Below are 20,004 nucleotides of genomic sequence, written 5' to 3' on the forward strand. Positions count from 1 at the left end.
ATGTCCAGTTACTTGAAATATTGAAGGTGTTTTTAAATTAGTCATTATACTTGTTTACATCAATTCTCAGTCCTCTAACATGTAAGTTTGAATTTTTTTTGAATATTGTGTCTGAGAAATAATCTTTCAATTGATGTAACTCAAATCCATGTTTTCAAACAAGAGAACATGAAAATGTGCATTTGTCTATAATTTAAAAGATTTTGGACAAAAATTCTTTAATGTACATTGGGGGTATAGCTCAGTGGTAGAGCATTTGACTGCAGATCAAGAGGTCCTTGGTTCAACTCCGAGTGCCCCCTTGTACCATACATCTTCATTTTCAATTCTTATACACAATACATCATTCACTATTTGAAGGATCATAAAATTACGAAATTACATTGCTTGACATGTCCAGTTACTTGAAATATTGAAGGTGTTTTTAAATTAGTTATTATACTTGTTTACATCAATTCTCAGTCCTCTAACATGTAAGTTTGAATTTTTTTTGAATATTGTGTCTGAGAAATAATCTTTCAATTGATGTAACTCAAATCCATGTTTTCAAACAAGAGAACATGAAAATGTGCATTTGTCTATAATTTAAAAGATTTTGGACAAAAATTCTTTGACGTACATTGGGGGTATGGCTCAGTGGTAGAGCATTTGACTGCAGATCAAGAGGTCCTTGGTTCAACTCCGAGTGCCCCCTTGTACCATACATCTTCATTTTCAATTCTTATACACAATACATCATTCACTATTTGAAGGATCATAAAATTACGAAATTACATTGCTTGACATGTCCAGTTACTTGAAATATTGAAGGTGTTTTTAAATTAGATATTATACTTGTTTACATCAAGTCTCAGTTACTTGAAATATTGAAGGTGTTTTTAAATTAGTTATTATACTTGTTTACATCAATTCTCAGTCCTGTAACATGTAAGTTTGAAATTTTTTTGAATATTGTGTCTGAGAAATAATCTTTCAATTGATGTAACTCAAATCCATGTTTTCAAACAAGAGAACATGAAAATGTGCATTTGTCTATAATTTAAAAGATTTTGGACAAAAATTCTTTAATGTACATTGGGGGTATAGCTCAGTGGTAGAGCATTTGACTGCAGATCAAGAGGTCCTTGATTCAACTCCGAGTGCCCGCTTGTACCATTCATTTTCAAGTCTTACACACAATACATCATTCACTATTTGAAGGATCATAAAATTACGAAATTACATTGCTTGACATGTCCAGTTACTTGAAATATTGAAGGTGTTTTTAAATTAGTTATTATACTTGTTTACATCAATTCTCAGTCCTCTAACATGTAAGTTTGAATTTTTTTTGAATATTGTGTCTGAGAAATAATTTTTCAATTGATGTAACTCAAATCCATGTTTTCAAACAAGAGAACATGAAAATGTGCATTTGTCTATAATTTAAAAGATTTTGGACAAAAATTATTTAATGTACATTGGGGGTATAGCTCAGTGGTAGAGCATTTGACTGCAGATCAAGAGGTCCTTGGTTCAACTCCAAGTGCCCCCTTGTACCATACATCTTCATTTTCAATTCTTATACACAATACATCATTCACTATTTGAAGGATCATAAAATTACGAAATTACATTGCTTGACATGTCCAGTTACTTGAAATATTGAAGGTGTTTTTAAATTAGTTATTATACTTGTTTACATCAGTTCTCAGTCCTCTAACATGTAAGTTTGAATTTTTTTGGAATATTGTGTCTGAGAAATAATCTTTCAATTGATGTAACTCAAATCCATGTTTTCAAACAAGAGAACATGAAAATGTGCATTTGTCTATAATTTAAAAGATTTTGGACAAAAATTATTTGACGTACATTGGGGGTATAGCTCAGTGGTAGAGCATTTGACTGCAGATCAAGAGGTCCTTGGTTCAACTCCGAGTGCCCCCTTGTACCATACATCTTCATTTTCAATTCTTATACACAATACATCATTCACTATTTGAAGGATCATAAAATTACGAAATTACATTGCTTGACATGTCCAGTTACTTGAAATATTGAAGGTGTTTTTAAATTAGTTATTATACTTGTTTACATCAGTTCTCAGTCCTCTAACATGTAAGTTTGAATTTTTTTGGAATATTGTGTCTGAGAAATAATCTTTCAATTGATGTAACTCAAATCCATGTTTTCAAACAAAAGAACATGAAAATGTGCATTTGTCTATAATTTAAAGTTTTTTGGACAAAAATTCTTTGACGTACATTGGGGGTATAGCTCAGTGGTAGAGCATTTGACTGCAGATCAAGAGGTCCTTGGTTCAACTCCGAGTGCCCCCTTGTTCCAAACATGTTCTTTTTCAAGTCTTATACACAATACATCATTCACTATTTGAAGGATCATAAAATTACGAAATTACATTGCTTGACATGTCCAGTTACTTGAAATATTGAAGGTGTTTTTAAATTAGTTATTATACTTGTTTACATCAATTCTCAGTCCTGTAACATGTAAGTTTGAAATTTTTTTGAATATTGTGTCTGAGAAATAATCTTTCAATTGATGTAACTCAAATCCATGTTTTCAAACAAGAGAACATGAAAATGTGCATTTGTCTATAATTTAAAAGATATTGGACAAAAATTCTTTAATGTGCATTGGGGGTATAGCTCAGTGGTAGAGCATTTGACTGCAGATCAAGAGGTCCTTGGTTCAACTCCGAGTGCCCCCTTGTACCATACATCTTCATTTTCAAGTCTTACACACAATACATCATTCACTATTTGAAGGATCATAAAATTACGAAATTACAATGCTTGACATGTCCAGTTACTTGAAAAATTGAAGCTGTTTTTAAATTAGTTATAATACTTGTTTACATCAATTCTCAGTCCTCTAACATGTAAGTTTGAATTTTTTTGGAATATTGTGTCTGAGAAATAATCTTTCAATTGATGTAACTCAAATCCATGTTTTCAAACAAGAGAACATGAAAATGTGCATTTGTCTATAATTTAAAAGATTTTGGACAAAAATTCTTTAATGTACATTGGGGGTATAGCTCAGTGGTAGAGCATTTGACTGCAGATCAAGAGGTCCTTGGTTCAACTCCGAGTGCCCCCTTGTACCATACATCTTCATTTTCAAGTCTTATACTCAATACATCATTCACTATTTGAAGGATCATAAAATTACGAAATTACATTGCTTGACATGTCCAGTTACTTGAAATATTGAAGGTGTTTTTAATTTAGTTATTATACTTGTTTACATCAATTCTTAGTCCTCTAACATGTAAGTTTGAATTTTTTTGGAATAATGTGTCTGAGTAATAATCTTTCAATTGATGTAACTCAAATCCATGTTTTCAAACAAGAGAACATGAAAATGTGCATTTGTCTATAATTTAAAAGATTTTGGACAAAAATTATTTGACGTACATTGGGGGTATAGCTCAGTGGTAGAGCATTTGACTGCAGATCAAGAGGTCCTTGGTTCAACTCCGAGTGCCCCCTTGTACCATACATCTTCATTTTCAATTCTTATACACAATACATCATTCACTATTTGAAGGATCATAAAATTACGAAATTACATTGCTTGACATGTCCAGTTACTTGAAATATTGAAGATGTTTTTAAATTAGTTATTATACTTGTTTACATCAGTTCTCAGTCCTCTAACATGTAAGTTTGAATTTTTTTGGAATATTGTGTCTGAGAAATAATCTTTCAATTGATGTAACTCAAATCCATGTTTTCAAACAAGAGAACATGAAAATGTGCATTTGTCTATAATTTAAAGTTTTTTGGACAAAAATTCTTTGACGTACATTGGGGGTATAGCTCAGTGGTAGAGCATTTGACTGCAGATCAAGAGGTCCTTGGTTCAACTCCGAGTGCCCCCTTGTTCCAAACATGTTCTTTTTCAAGTCTTATACACAATACATCATTGACTATTTGAAGGATCATAAAATTACGTAATTACATTGCTTGACATGTCCAGTTACTTGAAATATTGAAGGTGTTTTTAAATTAGTCATTATACTTGTTTACATCAATTCTCAGTCCTCTAACATGTAAGTTTGAATTTTTTTTGAATATTGTGTCTGAGAAATAATCTTTCAATTGATGTAACTCAAATCCATGTTTTCAAACAAGAAAACATGAAAATGTGCATTTGTCTATAATTTAAAAGATTTTGGACAAAAGTTATTTGACGTACATTGGGGGTATAGCTCAGTGGTAGAGCATTTGACTGCAGATCAAGAGGTCCTTGGTTCAACTCCGAGTGCCCCCTTGTACCATACATTTTCATTTTCAAGTCTTACACACAATACATCATTCACTATTTGAAGGATCATAAAATTACGAAATTACAATGCTTGACATGTCCAGTTACTTGAAAAATTGAAGCTGTTTTTAAATTAGTTATAATACTTGTTTACATCAATTCTCAGTCCTCTAACATGTAAGTTTGAATTTTTTTGGAATATTGTGTCTGAGAAATAATCTTTCAATTGATGTAACTCAAATCCATGTTTTCAAACAAGAGAACATGAAAATGTGCATTTGTCTATAATTTAAAAGATTTTGGACAAAAATTCTTTAATGTGCATTGGGGGTATAGCTCAGTGGTAGAGCATTTGACTGCAGATCAAGAGGTCCTTGGTTCAACTCCGAGTGCCCCCTTGTACCATACATCTTCATTTTCAAGTCTTACACACAATACATCATTCACTATTTGAAGGATCATAAAATTACGAAATTACAATGCTTGACATGTCCAGTTACTTGAAAAATTGAAGCTGTTTTTAAATTAGTTATAATACTTGTTTACATCAATTCTCAGTCCTCTAACATGTAAGTTTGAATTTTTTTGGAATATTGTGTCTGAGAAATAATCTTTCAATTAATGTAACTCAAATCCATGTTTTCAAACAAGAGAACATGAAAATGTGCATTTGTCTATAATTTAAAAGATTTTGGACAAAAATTGTTTGACGTACATTGGGGGTATAGCTCAGTGGTAGAGCATTTGACTGCAGATCAAGAGGTCCTTGGTTCAACTCCGAGTGCCCCCTTGTACCATACATCTTCATTTTCAAGTCTTATACACAATACATCATTCACTATTTGAAGGATCATAAAATTACGAAATTACATTGCTTGACATGTCCAGTTACTTGAAATATTGAAGGTGTTTTTAATTTAGTTATTATACTTGTTTACATCAATTCTTAGTCCTCTAACATGTAAGTTTGAATTTTTTTGGAATAATGTGTCTGAGTAATAATCTTTCAATTGATGTAACTCAAATCCATGTTTTCAAACAAGAGAACATGAAAATGTGCATTTGTCTATAATTTAAAAGATTTGGGACAAAAATTCTTTGACGTACATTGGGGGTATAGCTCAGTGGTAGAGCATTTGACTGCAGATCAAGAGGTCCTTGGTTCAACTCCGAGTGCCCCCTTGTACCATACATCTTCATTTTCAAGTCTTACACACAATACATCATTCACTATTTGAAGGATCATAAAATTACGAAATTACATTGCTTGACATGTCCAGTTACTTGAAATATTGAAGGTGTTTTTAATTTAGTTATTATACTTGTTTACATCAATTCTTAGTCCTCTAACATGTAAGTTTGAATTTTTTTGGAATAATGTGTCTGAGTAATAATCTTTCAATTGATGTAACTCAAATCCATGTTTTCAAACAAGAGAACATGAAAATGTGCATTTGTCTATAATTTAAAAGATTTTGGACAAAAATTCTTTAATGTACATTGGGGGTATAGCTCAGTGGTAGAGCATTTGACTGCAGATCAAGAGGTCCTCGGTTCAACTCCGAGTGCCCCCTTGTACCATACATCTTCATTTTCAATTCTTATACACAATACATCATTCACTATTTGAAGGATCATAAAATTACGAAATTACATTGCTTGACATGTCCAGTTACTTGAAATATTGAAGGTGTTTTTAAATTAGTTATTATACTTGTTTACATCAGTTCTCAGTCCTCTAACATGTAAGTTTGAATTTTTTTGGAATATTGTGTCTGAGAAATAATCTTTCAATTGATGTAACTCAAATCCATGTTTTCAAACAAGAGAACATGAAAATGTGCATTTGTCTATAATTTAAAAGATTTTGGACAAAAATTCTTTGACGTACATTGGGGGTATAGCTCAGTGGTAGAGCATTTGACTGCAGATCAAGAGGTCCTTGGTTCAACTCCGAGTGCCCCCTTGTACCATACATCTTCATTTTCAATTCTTATACACAATACATCATTCACTATTTGAAGGATCATAAAATTACGAAATTACATTGCTTGACATGTCCAGTTACTTGAAATATTGAAGGTGTTTTTAAATTAGTTATTATACTTGTTTACATCAATTCTCAGTCCTCTAACATGTAAGTTTGAATTTTTTTTGAATATTGTGTCTGAGAAATAATCTTTCAATTGATGTAACTCAAATCCATGTTTTCAAACAAGAGAACATGAAAATGTGCATTTGTCTATAATTTAAAAGATTTTGGACAAAAATTCTTTGACGTACATTGGGGGTATAGCTCATTGGTAGAGCATTTGACTGCAGATCAAGAGGTCCTTGGTTCAACTCCGAGTGCCCCCTTGTACCATACATCTTCATTTTCAATTCTTATACACAATACATCATTCACTATTTGAAGGATCATAAAATTACGAAATTACATTGCTTGACATGTCCAGTTACTTGAAATATTGAAGGTGTTTTTAAATTAGTTATTATACTTGTTTACATCAATTCTCAGTTACTTGAAATATTGAAGGTGTTTTTAAATTAGTTATTATACTTGTTTACATCAATTCTCAGTCCTGTAACATGTAAGTTTGAAATTTTTTTGAATATTGTGTCTGAGAAATAATCTTTCAATTGATGTAACTCAAATCCATGTTTTCAAACAAGAGAACATGAAAATGTGCATTTGTCTATAATTTAAAAGATTTTGGACAAAAATTCTTTAATGTACATTGGGGGTATAGCTCAGTGGTAGAGCATTTGACTGCAGATCAAGAGGTCCTTGATTCAACTCCGAGTGCCCGCTTGTACCATTCATTTTCAAGTCTTACACACAATACATCATTCACTATTTGAAGGATCATAAAATTACGAAATTACATTGCTTGACATGTCCAGTTACTTGAAATATTGAAGGTGTTTTTAAATTAGTTATTATACTTGTTTACATCAATTCTCAGTCCTCTAACATGTAAGTTTGAATTTTTTTTGAATATTGTGTCTGAGAAATAATTTTTCAATTACGAAATTACATTGCTTGACATGTCCAGTTACTTGAAATATTGAAGGTGTTTTTAAATTAGTTATTATACTTGTTTACATCAGTTCTCAGTCCTCTAACATGTAAGTTTGAATTTTTTTGGAATATTGTGTCTGAGAAATAATCTTTCAATTGATGTAACTCAAATCCATGTTTTCAAACAAGAGAACATGAAAATGTGCATTTGTCTATAATTTAAAAGATTTTGGACAAAAATTATTTGACGTACATTGGGGGTATAGCTCAGTGGTAGAGCATTTGACTGCAGATCAAGAGGTCCTTGGTTCAACTCCGAGTGCCCCCTTGTACCATACATCTTCATTTTCAATTCTTATACACAATACATCATTCACTATTTGAAGGATCATAAAATTACGAAATTACATTGCTTGACATGTCCAGTTACTTGAAATATTGAAGGTGTTTTTAAATTAGTTATTATACTTGTTTACATCAATTCTCAGTCCTCTAACATGTAAGTTTGAATTTTTTTGGAATATTGTGTCTGAGAAATAATCTTTCAATTGATGTAACTCAAATCCATGTTTTCAAACAAAAGAACATGAAAATGTGCATTTGTCTATAATTTAAAGTTTTTTGGACAAAAATTCTTTGATGTACATTGGGGGTATAGCTCGGTGGTAGAGCATTTGACTGCAGATCAAGAGGTCCTTGGTTCAACTCCGAGTGCCCCCTTGTTCCAAACATGTTCTTTTTCAAGTCTTACACACAATACATCATTCACTATTTGAAGGATCATAAAATTACGAAATTACATTGCTTGACATGTCCAGTTACTTGAAATATTGAAGGTGTTTTTAATTTAGATATTATACTTGTTTACATCAATTCTTAGTCCTCTAACATGTAAGTTTGAATTTTTTTGGAATAATGTGTCTGAGTAATAATCTTTCAATTGATGTAACTCAAATCCATGTTTTCAAACAAGAGAACATGAAAATGTGCATTTGTCTATAATTTTAAAGATTTTGGACAAAAATTCTTTAATGTACATTGGGGGTATAGCTCAGTGGTAGAGCATTTGACTGCAGATCAAGAGGTCCTTGGTTCAACTCCGAGTGCCCCCTTGTACCATACGTCTTCATTTTCAAGTCTTACACACAATATATCATTCACTATTTGAAGGATCATATAATTACGAAATTACATTGCTTGACATGTCCAGTTACTTGAAATATTGAAGGTGTTTTTAAATTAGTTATTATACTTGTTTACATCAATTCTCAGTCCTGTAACATGTAAGTTTGAAATTTTTTTGAATATTGTGTCTGAGAAATAATCTTTCAATTGATGTAACTCAAATCCATGTTTTAAACAAGAGAACATGAAAATGTGCATTTGTCTATAATTTAAAAGATTTTGGACAAATATTCTTTAATGTACATTGGGGGTATAGCTCAGTGGTAGAGCATTTGACTGCAGATCAAGAGGTCCTTGGTTCAACTCCGAGTGCCCGCTTGTACCATTCATTTTCAAGTCTTACACACAATACATCATTCACTATTTGAAGGATCATAAAATTACGAAATTACATTGCTTGACATGTCCAGTTACTTGAAATATTGAAGGTGTTTTTAAATTAGTTATTATACTTGTTTACATCAATTCTCAGTCCTCTAACATGTAAGTTTGAATTTTTTTTGAATATTGTGTCTGAGAAATAATTTTTCAATTGATGTAACTCAAATCCATGTTTTCAAACAAGAGAACATGAAAATGTGCATTTGTCTATAATTTAAAAGATTTTGGACAAAAATTATTTAATGTACATTGGGGGTATAGCTCAGTGGTAGAGCATTTGACTGCAGATCAAGAGGTCCTTGGTTCAACTCCAAGTGCCCCCTTGTACCATACATCTTCATTTTCAATTCTTATACACAATACATCATTCACTATTTGAAGGATCATAAAATTACGAAATTACATTGCTTGACATGTCCAGTTACTTGAAATATTGAAGGTGTTTTTAAATTAGTTATTATACTTGTTTACATCAGTTCTCAGTCCTCTAACATGTAAGTTTGAATTTTTTTGGAATATTGTGTCTGAGAAATAATCTTTCAATTGATGTAACTCAAATCCATGTTTTCAAACAAGAGAACATGAAAATGTGCATTTGTCTATAATTTAAAAGATTTTGGACAAAAATTCTTTGACGTACATTGGGGGTATAGCTCAGTGGTAGAGCATTTGACTGCAGATCAAGAGGTCCTTGGTTCAACTCCGAGTGCCCCTTTGTACCATACATATTCATTTTCAATTCTTATACACAATACATCATTCACTATTTGAAGGATCATAAAATTACGAAATTACATTGCTTGACATGTCCAGTTACTTGAAATATTGAAGGTGTTTTTAAATTAGTTATTATACTTGTTTACATCAATTCTCAGTCCTCTAAAATGTAAGTTTGAATTTTTTTTGAATATTGTGTCTGAGAAATAATCTTTCAATTGATGTAACTCAAATCCATGTTTTCAAACAAGAGAACATGAAAATGTGCATTTGTCTATAATTTAAAAGATTTTGGACAAAAATTATTTAATGTACATTGGGGGTATAGCTCAGTGGTAGAGCATTTGACTGCAGATCAAGAGGTCCTTGGTTCAACTCCAAGTGCCCCCTTGTACCATACATCTTCATTTTCAATTCTTATACACAATACATCATTCACTATTTGAAGGATCATAAAATTACGAAATTACATTGCTTGACATGTCCAGTTACTTGAAATATTGAAGGTGTTTTTAAATTAGTTATTATACTTGTTTACATCAGTTCTCAGTCCTCTAACATGTAAGTTTGAATTTTTTTGGAATATTGTGTCTGAGAAATAATCTTTCAATTGATGTAACTCAAATCCATGTTTTCAAACAAGAGAACATGAAAATGTGCATTTGTCTATAATTTAAAAGATTTTGGACAAAAATTCTTTGACGTACATTGGGGGTATAGCTCAGTGGTAGAGCATTTGACTGCAGATCAAGAGGTCCTTGGTTCAACTCCGAGTGCCCCTTTGTACCATACATATTCATTTTCAATTCTTATACACAATACATCATTCACTATTTGAAGGATCATAAAATTACGAAATTACATTGCTTGACATGTCCAGTTACTTGAAATATTGAAGGTGTTTTTAAATTAGTTATTATACTTGTTTACATCAATTCTCAGTCCTCTAAAATGTAAGTTTGAATTTTTTTTGAATATTGTGTCTGAGAAATAATCTTTCAATTGATGTAACTCAAATCCATGTTTTCAAACAAGAGAACATGAAAATGTGCATTTGTCTATAATTTAAAAGATTTTGGACAAAAATTCTTTGACGTACATTGGGGGTATAGCTCAGTGGTAGAGCATTTGACTGCAGATCAAGAGGTCCTTGGTTCAACTCCGAGTGCCCCCTTGTACCATACATCTTCATTTTCAAGTCTTACACACAATACATCATTCACTATTTGAAGGATCATAAAATTACGAAATTACATTGCTTGACATGTCCAGTTACTTGAAATATTGAAGGTGTTTTTAAATTAGTTATTATACTTGTTTACATCAATTCTCAGTCCTGTAACATGTAAGTTTGAAATTTTTTTGAATATTGTGTCTGAGAAATAATCTTTCAATTGATGTAACTCAAATCCATGTTTTCAAACAAGAGAACATGAAAATGTGCATTTGTCTATAATTTAAAAGATTTTGGACAAAAATTCTTTAATGTACATTGGGGGTATAGCTCAGTGGTAGAGCATTTGACTGCAGATCAAGAGGTCCTTGGTTCAACTCCGAGTGCCCCCTTGTACCATACATCTTCATTTTCAAGTCTTACACACAATACATTATTCACTATTTGAAGGATCATAAAATTACGAAATTACATTGCTTGACATGTCCAGTTACTTGAAATATTGAAGGTGTTTTTAAATTAGTTATTATACTTGTTTACATCAATTCTCAGTCCTCTAACATGTAAGTTTGAATTTTTTTGGAATATTGTGTCTGAGAAATAATCTTTCAATTGATGTAACTCAAATCCATGTTTTCAAACAAAAGAACATGAAAATGTGCATTTGTCTATAATTTAAAGTTTTTTGGACAAAAATTCTTTGATGTACATTGGGGGTATAGCTCAGTGGTAGAGCATTTGACTGCAGATCAAGAGGTCCTTGGTTCAACTCCGAGTGCCCCCTTGTTCCAAACATGTTCTTTTTCAAGTCTTACACACAATACATCATTCACTATTTGAAGGATCATAAAATTACGAAATTACATTGCTTGACATGTCCAGTTACTTGAAATATTGAAGGTGTTTTTAATTTAGTTATTATACTTGTTTACATCAATTCTTAGTCCTCTAACATGTAAGTTTGAATTTTTTTGGAATAATGTGTCTGAGTAATAATCTTTTAATTGATGTAACTCAAATCCATGTTTTCAAACAAGAGAACATGAAAATGTGCATTTGTCTATAATTTAAAAGATTTTGGACAAAAATTCTTTAATGTACATTGGGGGTATAGCTCAATGGTAGAGCATTTGACTGCAGATCAAGAGGTCCTTGGTTCAACTCCGAGTGCCCCCTTGTACCATACGTCTTCATTTTCAAGTCTTACACACAATACATCATTCACTATTTGAAGGATCATAAAATTACGAAATTACATTGCTTGACATGTCCAGTTACTTGAAATATTGAAGGTGTTTTTAAATTAGTTATTATACTTGTTTACATCAATTCTCAGTCCTGTAACATGTAAGTTTGAAATTTTTTTGAATATTGTGTCTGAGAAATAATCTTTCAATTGATGTAACTCAAATCCATGTTTTAAACAAGAGAACATGAAAATGTGCATTTGTCTATAATTTAAAAGATTTTGGACAAATATTCTTTAATGTACATTGGGGGTATAGCTCAGTGGTAGAGCATTTGACTGCAGATCAAGAGGTCCTTGGTTCAACTCCGAGTGCCCGCTTGTACCATTCATTTTCAAGTCTTACACACAATACATCATTCACTATTTGAAGGATCATAAAATTACGAAATTACATTGCTTGACATGTCCAGTTACTTGAAATATTGAAGGTGTTTTTAAATTAGTTATTATACTTGTTTACATCAATTCTCAGTCCTCTAACATGTAAGTTTGAATTTTTTTTGAATATTGTGTCTGAGAAATAATTTTTCAATTGATGTAACTCAAATCCATGTTTTCAAACAAGAGAACATGAAAATGTGCATTTGTCTATAATTTAAAAGATTTTGGACAAAAATTATTTAATGTACATTGGGGGTATAGCTCAGTGGTAGAGCATTTGACTGCAGATCAAGAGGTCCTTGGTTCAACTCCAAGTGCCCCCTTGTACCATACATCTTCATTTTCAATTCTTATACACAATACATCATTCACTATTTGAAGGATCATAAAATTACGAAATTACATTGCTTGACATGTCCAGTTACTTGAAATATTGAAGGTGTTTTTAAATTAGTTATTATACTTGTTTACATCAGTTCTCAGTCCTCTAACATGTAAGTTTGAATTTTTTTGGAATATTGTGTCTGAGAAATAATCTTTCAATTGATGTAACTCAAATCCATGTTTTCAAACAAGAGAACATGAAAATGTGCATTTGTCTATAATTTAAAAGATTTTGGACAAAAATTCTTTGACGTACATTGGGGGTATAGCTCAGTGGTAGAGCATTTGACTGCAGATCAAGAGGTCCTTGGTTCAACTCCGAGTGCCCCTTTGTACCATACATATTCATTTTCAATTCTTATACACAATACATCATTCACTATTTGAAGGATCATAAAATTACGAAATTACATTGCTTGACATGTCCAGTTACTTGAAATATTGAAGGTGTTTTTAAATTAGTTATTATACTTGTTTACATCAATTCTCAGTCCTCTAAAATGTAAGTTTGAATTTTTTTTGAATATTGTGTCTGAGAAATAATCTTTCAATTGATGTAACTCAAATCCATGTTTTCAAACAAGAGAACATGAAAATGTGCATTTGTCTATAATTTAAAAGATTTTGGACAAAAATTCTTTGACGTACATTGGGGGTATAGCTCAGTGGTAGAGCATTTGACTGCAGATCAAGAGGTCCTTGGTTCAACTCCGAGTGCCCCCTTGTACCATACATCTTCATTTTCAAGTCTTACACACAATACATCATTCACTATTTGAAGGATCATAAAATTACGAAATTACATTGCTTGACATGTCCAGTTACTTGAAATATTGAAGGTGTTTTTAAATTAGTTATTATACTTGTTTACATCAATTCTCAGTCCTGTAACATGTAAGTTTGAAATTTTTTTGAATATTGTGTCTGAGAAATAATCTTTCAATTGATGTAACTCAAATCCATGTTTTCAAACAAGAGAACATGAAAATGTGCATTTGTCTATAATTTAAAAGATTTTGGACAAAAATTCTTTAATGTACATTGGGGGTATAGCTCAGTGGTAGAGCATTTGACTGCAGATCAAGAGGTCCTTGGTTCAACTCCGAGTGCCCCCTTGTACCATACATCTTCATTTTCAAGTCTTACACACAATACATTATTCACTATTTGAAGGATCATAAAATTACGAAATTACATTGCTTGACATGTCCAGTTACTTGAAATATTGAAGGTGTTTTTAAATTAGTTATTATACTTGTTTACATCAATTCTCAGTCCTGTAACATGTAAGTTTGAAATTTTTTTGAATATTGTGTCTGAGAAATAATCTTTCAATTGATGTAACTCAAATCCATGTTTTCAAACAAGAGAACATGAAAATGTGCATTTGTCTATAATTTAAAAGATATTGGACAAAAATTCTTTAATGTGCATTGGGGGTATAGCTCAGTGGTAGAGCATTTGACTGCAGATCAAGAGGTCCTTGGTTCAACTCCGAGTGCCCCCTTGTACCATACATCTTCATTTTCAAGTCTTACACACAATACATCATTCACTATTTGAAGGATCATAAAATTACGAAATTACAATGCTTGACATGTCCAGTTACTTGAAAAATTGAAGCTGTTTTTAAATTAGTTATAATACTTGTTTACATCAATTCTCAGTCCTCTAACATGTAAGTTTGAATTTTTTTGGAATATTGTGTCTGAGAAATAATCTTTCAATTGATGTAACTCAAATCCATGTTTTCAAACAAGAGAACATGAAAATGTGCATTTGTCTATAATTTAAAAGATTTTGGACAAAAATTCTTTAATGTACATTGGGGGTATAGCTCAGTGGTAGAGCATTTGACTGCAGATCAAGAGGTCCTTGGTTCAACTCCGAGTGCCCCCTTGTACCATACATCTTCATTTTCAAGTCTTATACTCAATACATCATTCACTATTTGAAGGATCATAAAATTACGAAATTACATTGCTTGACATGTCCAGTTACTTGAAATATTGAAGGTGTTTTTAATTTAGTTATTATACTTGTTTACATCAATTCTTAGTCCTCTAACATGTAAGTTTGAATTTTTTTGGAATAATGTGTCTGAGTAATAATCTTTCAATTGATGTAACTCAAATCCATGTTTTCAAACAAGAGAACATGAAAATGTGCATTTGTCTATAATTTAAAAGATTTTGGACAAAAATTATTTGACGTACATTGGGGGTATAGCTCAGTGGTAGAGCATTTGACTGCAGATCAAGAGGTCCTTGGTTCAACTCCGAGTGCCCCCTTGTACCATACATCTTCATTTTCAATTCTTATACACAATACATCATTCACTATTTGAAGGATCATAAAATTACGAAATTACATTGCTTGACATGTCCAGTTACTTGAAATATTGAAGATGTTTTTAAATTAGTTATTATACTTGTTTACATCAGTTCTCAGTCCTCTAACATGTAAGTTTGAATTTTTTTGGAATATTGTGTCTGAGAAATAATCTTTCAATTGATGTAACTCAAATCCATGTTTTCAAACAAGAGAACATGAAAATGTGCATTTGTCTATAATTTAAAGTTTTTTGGACAAAAATTCTTTGACGTACATTGGGGGTATAGCTCAGTGGTAGAGCATTTGACTGCAGATCAAGAGGTCCTTGGTTCAACTCCGAGTGCCCCCTTGTTCCAAACATGTTCTTTTTCAAGTCTTATACACAATACATCATTGACTATTTGAAGGATCATAAAATTACGTAATTACATTGCTTGACATGTCCAGTTACTTGAAATATTGAAGGTGTTTTTAAATTAGTCATTATACTTGTTTACATCAATTCTCAGTCCTCTAACATGTAAGTTTGAATTTTTTTTGAATATTGTGTCTGAGAAATAATCTTTCAATTGATGTAACTCAAATCCATGTTTTCAAACAAGAGAACATGAAAATGTGCATTTGTCTATAATTTAAAAGATTTTGGACAAAAATTCTTTAATGTACATTGGGGGTATAGCTCAGTGGTAGAGCATTTGACTGCAGATCAAGAGGTCCTTGGTTCAACTCCGAGTGCCCCCTTGTACCATACATCTTCATTTTCAATTCTTATACACAATACATCATTCACTATTTGAAGGATCATAAAATTACGAAATTACATTGCTTGACATGTCCAGTTACTTGAAATATTGAAGGTGTTTTTAAATTAGTTATTATACTTGTTTACATCAATTCTCAGTCCTCTAACATGTAAGTTTGAATTTTTTTTGAATATTGTGTCTGAGAAATAATCTTTCAATTGATGTAACTCAAATCCATGTTTTCAAACAAGAGAACATGAAAATGTGCATTTGTCTATAATTTAAAAGATTTTGGACAAAAATTCTTTGACGTACATTGGGGGTATGGCTCAGTGGTAGAGCATTTGACTGCAGATCAAGAGGTCCTTGGTTCAACTCCGAGTGCCCCCTTGTACCATACATCTTCATTTTCAATTCTTATACACAATACATCATTCACTATTTGAAGGATCATAAAATTACGAAATTACATTGCTTGACATGTCCAGTTACTTGAAATATTGAAGGTGTTTTTAAATTAGATATTATACTTGTTTACATCAAGTCTCAGTTACTTGAAATATTGAAGGTGTTTTTAAATTAGTTATTATACTTGTTTACATCAATTCTCAGTCCTGTAACATGTAAGTTTGAAATTTTTTTGAATATTGTGTCTGAGAAATAATCTTTCAATTGATGTAACTCAAATCCATGTTTTCAAACAAGAGAACATGAAAATGTGCATTTGTCTATAATTTAAAAGATTTTGGACAAAAATTCTTTAATGTACATTGGGGGTATAGCTCAGTGGTAGAGCATTTGACTGCAGATCAAGAGGTCCTTGATTCAACTCCGAGTGCCCGCTTGTACCATTCATTTTCAAGTCTTACACACAATACATCATTCACTATTTGAAGGATCATAAAATTACGAAATTACATTGCTTGACATGTCCAGTTACTTGAAATATTGAAGGTGTTTTTAAATTAGTTATTATACTTGTTTACATCAATTCTCAGTCCTCTAACATGTAAGTTTGAATTTTTTTTGAATATTGTGTCTGAGAAATAATTTTTCAATTGATGTAACTCAAATCCATGTTTTCAAACAAGAGAACATGAAAATGTGCATTTGTCTATAATTTAAAAGATTTTGGACAAAAATTATTTAATGTACATTGGGGGTATAGCTCAGTGGTAGAGCATTTGACTGCAGATCAAGAGGTCCTTGGTTCAACTCCAAGTGCCCCCTTGTACCATACATCTTCATTTTCAATTCTTATACACAATACATCATTCACTATTTGAAGGATCATAAAATTACGAAATTACATTGCTTGACATGTCCAGTTACTTGAAATATTGAAGGTGTTTTTAAATTAGTTATTATACTTGTTTACATCAGTTCTCAGTCCTCTAACATGTAAGTTTGAATTTTTTTGGAATATTGTGTCTGAGAAATAATCTTTCAATTGATGTAACTCAAATCCATGTTTTCAAACAAGAGAACATGAAAATGTGCATTTGTCTATAATTTAAAAGATTTTGGACAAAAATTATTTGACGTACATTGGGGGTATAGCTCAGTGGTAGAGCATTTGACTGCAGATCAAGAGGTCCTTGGTTCAACTCCGAGTGCCCCCTTGTACCATACATCTTCATTTTCAATTCTTATACACAATACATCATTCACTATTTGAAGGATCATAAAATTACGAAATTACATTGCTTGACATGTCCAGTTACTTGAAATATTGAAGGTGTTTTTAAATTAGTTATTATACTTGTTTACATCAGTTCTCAGTCCTCTAACATGTAAGTTTGAATTTTTTTGGAATATTGTGTCTGAGAAATAATCTTTCAATTGATGTAACTCAAATCCATGTTTTCAAACAAAAGAACATGAAAATGTGCATTTGTCTATAATTTAAAGTTTTTTGGACAAAAATTCTTTGACGTACATTGGGGGTATAGCTCAGTGGTAGAGCATTTGACTGCAGATCAAGAGGTCCTTGGTTCAACTCCGAGTGCCCCCTTGTTCCAAACATGTTCTTTTTCAAGTCTTATACACAATACATCATTCACTATTTGAAGGATCATAAAATTACGAAATTACATTGCTTGACATGTCCAGTTACTTGAAATATTAAAGGTGTTTTTAAATTAGTCATTATACTTGTTTACATCAATTTTTAGTCCTCTAACATGTAAGTTTGAATTTTTTTTGAATATTGTGTCTGAGAAATAATCTTTCAATTGATGTAACTCAAATCCATGTTTTCAAACAAGAGAACATGAAAATGTGCATTTGTCTATAATTTAAAAGATTTTGGACAAAAATTATTTGATGTACATTGGGGGTATAGCTCAGTGGTAGAGCATTTGACTGCAGATCAAGAGGTCCTTGGTTCAACTCCGAGTGTTCCCTTGTACCATACATTTTCATTTTCAAGTCTTACACACAATACATCATTCACTATTTGAAGGATCATAAAATTACGAAATTACATTGCTTGACATGTCCAGTTACTTGAAATATTGAAGGTGTTTTTAATTTAGTTATTATACTTGTTTACATCAATTCTTAGTCCTCTAACATGTAAGTTTGAATTTTTTTGGAATAATGTGTCTGAGTAATAATCTTTCAATTGATGTAACTCAAATCCATGTTTTCAAACAAGAGAACATGAAAATGTGCATTTGTCTATAATTTAAAAGATTTTGGACAAAAATTATTTAATGTACATTGGGGGTATAGCTCAGTGGTAGAGCATTTGACTGCAGATCAAGAGGTCCTTGGTTCAACTCCGAGTGCCCGCTTGTACCATACATCTTCATTTTCAATTCTTATACACAATACATCATTCACTATTTGAAGGATCATAAAATTACGAAATTACATTGCTTGACATGTCCAGTTACTTGAAATATTGAAGGTGTTTTTAAATTAGTTATTATACTTGTTTACATCAATTCTCAGTCCTCTAACATGTAAGTTTGAATTTTTTTGGAATATTGTGTCTGAGAAATAATCTTTCAATTGATGTAACTCAAATCCATGTTTTCAAACAAAAGAACATGAAAATGTGCATTTGTCTATAATTTAAAGTTTTTTGGACAAAAATTCTTTGACGTACATTGGGGGTATAGCTCAGTGGTAGAGCATTTGACTGCAGATCAAGAGGTCCTTGGTTCAACTCCGAGTGCCCCCTTGTTCCAAACATGTTCTTTTTCAAGTCTTATACACAATACATCATTCACTATTTGAAGGATCATAAAATTACGAAATTACATTGCTTGACATGTCCAGTTACTTGAAATATTAAAGGTGTTTTTAAATTAGTCATTATACTTGTTTACATCAATTTTTAGTCCTCTAACATGTAAGTTTGAATTTTTTTTGAATATTGTGTCTGAGAAATAATCTTTCAATTGATGTAACTCAAATCCATGTTTTCAAACAAGAGAACATGAAAATGTGCATTTGTCTATAATTTAAAAGATTTTGGACAAAAATTATTTGATGTACATTGGGGGTATAGCTCAGTGGTAGAGCATTTGACTGCAGATCAAGAGGTCCTTGGTTCAACTCCGAGTGTTCCCTTGTACCATACATTTTCATTTTCAAGTCTTACACACAATACATCATTCACTATTTGAAGGATCATAAAATTACGAAATTACATTGCTTGACATGTCCAGTTACTTGAAATATTGAAGGTGTTTTTAATTTAGTTATTATACTTGTTTACATCAATTCTTAGTCCTCTAACATGTAAGTTTGAATTTTTTTGGAATAATGTGTCTGAGTAATAATCTTTCAATTGATGTAACTCAAATCCATGTTTTCAAACAAGAGAACATGAAAATGTGCATTTGTCTATAATTTAAAAGATTTTGGACAAAAATTATTTAATGTACATTGGGGGTATAGCTCAGTGGTAGAGCATTTGACTGCAGATCAAGAGGTCCTTGGTTCAACTCCGAGTGCCCCCTTGTACCATACATCTTCATTTTCAATTCTTATACACAATACATCATTCACTATTTGAAGGATCATAAAATTACGAAATTACATTGCTTGACATGTCCAGTTACTTGAAATATTGAAGGTGTTTTTAAATTAGTTATTATACTTGTTTACATCAATTCTCAGTCCTCTAACATGTAAGTTTGAATTTTTT

The 20,004-nt window shown here is 31.4% G+C and overlaps 36 non-coding genes across 36 annotated transcripts; all 36 read left to right on the forward strand.

The window, feature by feature from the left end:
• The first annotated feature begins 230 nt into the window (after positions 1-230).
• TRNAC-GCA (transfer RNA cysteine (anticodon GCA)) lies at positions 231-302 on the forward strand. Its single transcript has one exon. It is a non-coding gene; the product is annotated as a tRNA-Cys (tRNA).
• Positions 303-622: 320 nt separating this feature from the next.
• Positions 623-694, forward strand: TRNAC-GCA (transfer RNA cysteine (anticodon GCA)). The gene has a single exon. It is a non-coding gene; the product is annotated as a tRNA-Cys (tRNA).
• Positions 695-1,462: 768 nt separating this feature from the next.
• Positions 1,463-1,534, forward strand: TRNAC-GCA (transfer RNA cysteine (anticodon GCA)). Its single transcript has one exon. It is a non-coding gene; the product is annotated as a tRNA-Cys (tRNA).
• A 320-nt stretch (positions 1,535-1,854) lies between these two features.
• On the forward strand, positions 1,855-1,926 carry TRNAC-GCA (transfer RNA cysteine (anticodon GCA)). Its single transcript has one exon. It is a non-coding gene; the product is annotated as a tRNA-Cys (tRNA).
• A 320-nt stretch (positions 1,927-2,246) lies between these two features.
• Positions 2,247-2,318, forward strand: TRNAC-GCA (transfer RNA cysteine (anticodon GCA)). Its single transcript has one exon. It is a non-coding gene; the product is annotated as a tRNA-Cys (tRNA).
• A 320-nt stretch (positions 2,319-2,638) lies between these two features.
• On the forward strand, positions 2,639-2,710 carry TRNAC-GCA (transfer RNA cysteine (anticodon GCA)). The gene has a single exon. It is a non-coding gene; the product is annotated as a tRNA-Cys (tRNA).
• A 320-nt stretch (positions 2,711-3,030) lies between these two features.
• TRNAC-GCA (transfer RNA cysteine (anticodon GCA)) lies at positions 3,031-3,102 on the forward strand. The gene has a single exon. It is a non-coding gene; the product is annotated as a tRNA-Cys (tRNA).
• A 320-nt stretch (positions 3,103-3,422) lies between these two features.
• TRNAC-GCA (transfer RNA cysteine (anticodon GCA)) lies at positions 3,423-3,494 on the forward strand. The gene has a single exon. It is a non-coding gene; the product is annotated as a tRNA-Cys (tRNA).
• A 320-nt stretch (positions 3,495-3,814) lies between these two features.
• On the forward strand, positions 3,815-3,886 carry TRNAC-GCA (transfer RNA cysteine (anticodon GCA)). Its single transcript has one exon. It is a non-coding gene; the product is annotated as a tRNA-Cys (tRNA).
• Positions 3,887-4,206: 320 nt separating this feature from the next.
• On the forward strand, positions 4,207-4,278 carry TRNAC-GCA (transfer RNA cysteine (anticodon GCA)). Its single transcript has one exon. It is a non-coding gene; the product is annotated as a tRNA-Cys (tRNA).
• A 320-nt stretch (positions 4,279-4,598) lies between these two features.
• Positions 4,599-4,670, forward strand: TRNAC-GCA (transfer RNA cysteine (anticodon GCA)). The gene has a single exon. It is a non-coding gene; the product is annotated as a tRNA-Cys (tRNA).
• Positions 4,671-4,990: 320 nt separating this feature from the next.
• Positions 4,991-5,062, forward strand: TRNAC-GCA (transfer RNA cysteine (anticodon GCA)). The gene has a single exon. It is a non-coding gene; the product is annotated as a tRNA-Cys (tRNA).
• Positions 5,063-5,382: 320 nt separating this feature from the next.
• TRNAC-GCA (transfer RNA cysteine (anticodon GCA)) lies at positions 5,383-5,454 on the forward strand. The gene has a single exon. It is a non-coding gene; the product is annotated as a tRNA-Cys (tRNA).
• Positions 5,455-5,774: 320 nt separating this feature from the next.
• On the forward strand, positions 5,775-5,846 carry TRNAC-GCA (transfer RNA cysteine (anticodon GCA)). The gene has a single exon. It is a non-coding gene; the product is annotated as a tRNA-Cys (tRNA).
• A 320-nt stretch (positions 5,847-6,166) lies between these two features.
• TRNAC-GCA (transfer RNA cysteine (anticodon GCA)) lies at positions 6,167-6,238 on the forward strand. Its single transcript has one exon. It is a non-coding gene; the product is annotated as a tRNA-Cys (tRNA).
• Positions 6,239-7,550: 1,312 nt separating this feature from the next.
• On the forward strand, positions 7,551-7,622 carry TRNAC-GCA (transfer RNA cysteine (anticodon GCA)). Its single transcript has one exon. It is a non-coding gene; the product is annotated as a tRNA-Cys (tRNA).
• Positions 7,623-8,334: 712 nt separating this feature from the next.
• Positions 8,335-8,406, forward strand: TRNAC-GCA (transfer RNA cysteine (anticodon GCA)). Its single transcript has one exon. It is a non-coding gene; the product is annotated as a tRNA-Cys (tRNA).
• Positions 8,407-9,111: 705 nt separating this feature from the next.
• On the forward strand, positions 9,112-9,183 carry TRNAC-GCA (transfer RNA cysteine (anticodon GCA)). Its single transcript has one exon. It is a non-coding gene; the product is annotated as a tRNA-Cys (tRNA).
• A 712-nt stretch (positions 9,184-9,895) lies between these two features.
• On the forward strand, positions 9,896-9,967 carry TRNAC-GCA (transfer RNA cysteine (anticodon GCA)). The gene has a single exon. It is a non-coding gene; the product is annotated as a tRNA-Cys (tRNA).
• Positions 9,968-10,679: 712 nt separating this feature from the next.
• On the forward strand, positions 10,680-10,751 carry TRNAC-GCA (transfer RNA cysteine (anticodon GCA)). Its single transcript has one exon. It is a non-coding gene; the product is annotated as a tRNA-Cys (tRNA).
• A 320-nt stretch (positions 10,752-11,071) lies between these two features.
• On the forward strand, positions 11,072-11,143 carry TRNAC-GCA (transfer RNA cysteine (anticodon GCA)). Its single transcript has one exon. It is a non-coding gene; the product is annotated as a tRNA-Cys (tRNA).
• A 320-nt stretch (positions 11,144-11,463) lies between these two features.
• TRNAC-GCA (transfer RNA cysteine (anticodon GCA)) lies at positions 11,464-11,535 on the forward strand. Its single transcript has one exon. It is a non-coding gene; the product is annotated as a tRNA-Cys (tRNA).
• Positions 11,536-12,632: 1,097 nt separating this feature from the next.
• On the forward strand, positions 12,633-12,704 carry TRNAC-GCA (transfer RNA cysteine (anticodon GCA)). The gene has a single exon. It is a non-coding gene; the product is annotated as a tRNA-Cys (tRNA).
• A 712-nt stretch (positions 12,705-13,416) lies between these two features.
• TRNAC-GCA (transfer RNA cysteine (anticodon GCA)) lies at positions 13,417-13,488 on the forward strand. The gene has a single exon. It is a non-coding gene; the product is annotated as a tRNA-Cys (tRNA).
• Positions 13,489-13,808: 320 nt separating this feature from the next.
• On the forward strand, positions 13,809-13,880 carry TRNAC-GCA (transfer RNA cysteine (anticodon GCA)). Its single transcript has one exon. It is a non-coding gene; the product is annotated as a tRNA-Cys (tRNA).
• Positions 13,881-14,200: 320 nt separating this feature from the next.
• On the forward strand, positions 14,201-14,272 carry TRNAC-GCA (transfer RNA cysteine (anticodon GCA)). The gene has a single exon. It is a non-coding gene; the product is annotated as a tRNA-Cys (tRNA).
• A 320-nt stretch (positions 14,273-14,592) lies between these two features.
• Positions 14,593-14,664, forward strand: TRNAC-GCA (transfer RNA cysteine (anticodon GCA)). The gene has a single exon. It is a non-coding gene; the product is annotated as a tRNA-Cys (tRNA).
• Positions 14,665-14,984: 320 nt separating this feature from the next.
• On the forward strand, positions 14,985-15,056 carry TRNAC-GCA (transfer RNA cysteine (anticodon GCA)). Its single transcript has one exon. It is a non-coding gene; the product is annotated as a tRNA-Cys (tRNA).
• Positions 15,057-15,376: 320 nt separating this feature from the next.
• On the forward strand, positions 15,377-15,448 carry TRNAC-GCA (transfer RNA cysteine (anticodon GCA)). Its single transcript has one exon. It is a non-coding gene; the product is annotated as a tRNA-Cys (tRNA).
• A 320-nt stretch (positions 15,449-15,768) lies between these two features.
• On the forward strand, positions 15,769-15,840 carry TRNAC-GCA (transfer RNA cysteine (anticodon GCA)). Its single transcript has one exon. It is a non-coding gene; the product is annotated as a tRNA-Cys (tRNA).
• A 320-nt stretch (positions 15,841-16,160) lies between these two features.
• On the forward strand, positions 16,161-16,232 carry TRNAC-GCA (transfer RNA cysteine (anticodon GCA)). The gene has a single exon. It is a non-coding gene; the product is annotated as a tRNA-Cys (tRNA).
• A 768-nt stretch (positions 16,233-17,000) lies between these two features.
• Positions 17,001-17,072, forward strand: TRNAC-GCA (transfer RNA cysteine (anticodon GCA)). The gene has a single exon. It is a non-coding gene; the product is annotated as a tRNA-Cys (tRNA).
• A 320-nt stretch (positions 17,073-17,392) lies between these two features.
• TRNAC-GCA (transfer RNA cysteine (anticodon GCA)) lies at positions 17,393-17,464 on the forward strand. The gene has a single exon. It is a non-coding gene; the product is annotated as a tRNA-Cys (tRNA).
• A 320-nt stretch (positions 17,465-17,784) lies between these two features.
• TRNAC-GCA (transfer RNA cysteine (anticodon GCA)) lies at positions 17,785-17,856 on the forward strand. The gene has a single exon. It is a non-coding gene; the product is annotated as a tRNA-Cys (tRNA).
• A 1,104-nt stretch (positions 17,857-18,960) lies between these two features.
• Positions 18,961-19,032, forward strand: TRNAC-GCA (transfer RNA cysteine (anticodon GCA)). Its single transcript has one exon. It is a non-coding gene; the product is annotated as a tRNA-Cys (tRNA).
• A 712-nt stretch (positions 19,033-19,744) lies between these two features.
• Positions 19,745-19,816, forward strand: TRNAC-GCA (transfer RNA cysteine (anticodon GCA)). Its single transcript has one exon. It is a non-coding gene; the product is annotated as a tRNA-Cys (tRNA).
• The last annotated feature ends 188 nt before the right edge of the window (positions 19,817-20,004 follow it).

The sequence above is a fragment of the Engystomops pustulosus genome, chromosome 1 (genome assembly GCF_040894005.1).
Source record: "Engystomops pustulosus chromosome 1, aEngPut4.maternal, whole genome shotgun sequence".
NCBI classification, from domain to species: Eukaryota; Metazoa; Chordata; class Amphibia; order Anura; family Leptodactylidae; genus Engystomops; species Engystomops pustulosus.